General features: G+C 28.6%; 1 protein-coding gene across 1 annotated transcript in view; it reads right to left on the bottom strand.

Annotated features, from left to right (window-relative positions):
- The window catches only part of LOC100166365 (venom protease), a 16803-nt gene extending 15494 nt beyond the window's left edge, over positions 1-1309 (bottom strand). The window contains exon 1 of the mRNA XM_001944280.5: positions 1177-1309. The gene's annotated coding sequence lies outside the window, so the exon portion shown is untranslated. The remainder of the gene's footprint in view (positions 1-1176) is intronic.
- Positions 1310-2600: the final 1291 nt, after the last annotated feature.

The following is a 2600-nucleotide window of genomic DNA, read 5'->3' as shown; positions in this document are numbered from 1 at the left end:
TTTTGTTGATGTATAACGCGTTACCTAATGGATATAGTGATATGATGAATTTGGAATTTATTATAGGTACCTATTATAGGTCAATTTTTTTTTAATACCATAGATAAGTATATATATGTCTAATACATAGACTGATATACCGTCTCCGCTCCGAATCGTTTTCCTTATACAGTGATATTATATTATTGAATTCAAATTTAATACTGTCCATTATACAGTGACCCACTTCTAACCTACTGTACAGCAGAGTGACATCCACTTACCCACCTTTTTTTAAAATGGTTTTTCTTACATAGGTAGATTATTTTAATTTTTAAGCGTGAATAAAATTCGGTTTTTTATTTTAATTTTCCGAAAACTTCGTTTTTTTCGGAAATGTATTATTTCAATATTCTCCAATTTTTCCACGTTTTTCGAGGCTCTGGGAAGTTTTTTTCCGACATTTTCCCGAATTTTTCCGGAAATTTTCCGGCATTTTGATCCCTACTGTTCAGTACATCAATACAACATGCCACATTTTATGATAATTACAGACAATTATTGATTGGAACTCGAGGCCAGAGTTTGGGACTTATTGCATTTGAATATTCTTTAATTATAACTTACTGTAGAACATTTAAAGTAAAATATACATTTGTTTTGACTTTTGAGACATAATGAACCTAAATACGTGAGCTACAATTTCGTGTATTAATGGTTTTATCTTTTATATACGTATACTAATCTGGAAATAACGGGATTAAAACGAGGCTATTTTCTATAAATGGGCAAAAAACGTTTGTTATAACAAGAGGACATAACGCTTGAAAACGAGACATATTATGGTAGTTTGTCACCCTAGGGTATATACACTTTCCACACTATAGCCAAAGGCCAAAGCACAATTTATTTTCGTTACTTGATGACCACTGACCTTAAAATGCATTCATAACTACCGAACCCTGTTTATATTTTGTATGACTTTGAGCAATATATTTTTATCCTAAATGTTTGCTTAAAAATATTCAACATCAAAAATAGATTAGGTACGTATACGATTTTTGGGAAACTTGAAACAATTATAAATATTAAAATATTCTATTATTCATCGCCTGTCGAAAGAACTAGAACAAACCGGTGATATTTTGTCTATCACATATTTGAAGGATCTAAATTATTTAAAAGACTATATTATACCTGAATCGATAGTTTTCTTCCGTCCTATGAGCGACGTCTTTACTCTTTAAAATATTTTAATCGGACTTCTAATACGATACGTTAGTATAGGTATGGATAACTGTGTAACAAGACGATCCGAATCTGCGAACATGGTTAAAGCGAAACCGCATATGAGTATGAAGCAGAACAGGTATGCAAGAAACCGCCATGTGACGTCACAAATAGTGCCTGCTATGACGAGATCACGTATGGGAAAAGCCCATAAAAGGGGGGGTTGTGGTTTTTGTTTAAAAAGTAAAATCTCGGTTTTTTTTTTTACTAGAGGTAGTCACGAAACAATTTATTATTGCAAAATATTTTCCAGACTTTTAAATAGAATACGGTAAGAACATTACTCATTATATTATAACATAATAAATTGTAATTATTAAGAACTATTTAAGATTTCGAGCGGAGTGATGGGTTTTTATTTGTGTCTAGAAACATTTTTATATTTAAAAAAGGTGGGTAAGTGGATTTCGCTCTGCTGTACAGTAGGTTACAAGTGGGTCACTGTATAATGGATGGTATTAAATTTGAATTCAATGATATAATATCATTGTATAAGAAAAACGATTCTGAGCGGAGACGGTATGTTAGTCTAGGTATAAGACATAATATTATATTAGGTACCTATAATAAATTCCAAATTAATCATATCATAATATCTATTAGGTACTTATAACGCGTTATACATCAACAAAAAACCGTGGTACTATCATAGATATATAATAGTATACTTTAGAAGTTTCAAGTACCCACGAATAATATTATACAATCACAACAAAATAACTAAAATAGTTATCCTAGGTTTTTAATATGTAATTTCGTCCAAATTTGTACTTAAAATGACTATAAAAATAAACTGCGTAAATGTATTTTTTAGATTTTTTGGTAACAGAATTAATTACTTACGTGGAATCTTGTTTTAAATTTTCAATTCTTAGATACAAAAATTGAACATTTTATAAATTTTTAACCACAAAATAATTTTTCAAATTAAAATTTGATCTTTAAATGCTTATAAAAAAAAATTGTGCCTATGTATTTTTAATATTTTTCAACTGATATTGTAACAATATATCAGGAGCTTTGTATTAAATTTATACACTTTTTGGCCCAACAGATAAAACTTTATTGATATTTATAGAAAAAAAAAACTAAAAAAATTGAAAACTTACAATGTCCGTAAACAGCTCAAAAAGAGTCAAATTATTTTAAAAATTTTATCGTATATATAAAATGCTAATATAAACATTCAGTGAAATTTTCAAGTTTCTACAGTCACTCGTTTTTTAATTACAACAAAATAAGGAAAATCGTTACGTAAGAAATCGAGTGATATCAATGTTGTAAAAAATATGAATTTTCTAACGCCCATAAAATTTAATTTGAGTTTCTTA

This window comes from Acyrthosiphon pisum, chromosome A2 (genome assembly GCF_005508785.2).
Source record: "Acyrthosiphon pisum isolate AL4f chromosome A2, pea_aphid_22Mar2018_4r6ur, whole genome shotgun sequence".
Lineage (NCBI taxonomy): Eukaryota > Metazoa > Arthropoda > Insecta > Hemiptera > Aphididae > Acyrthosiphon > Acyrthosiphon pisum.
The sequence above is the reverse complement of the archived record's forward strand: the minus strand, read 5'-3'. Positions and strand labels throughout refer to the sequence as shown.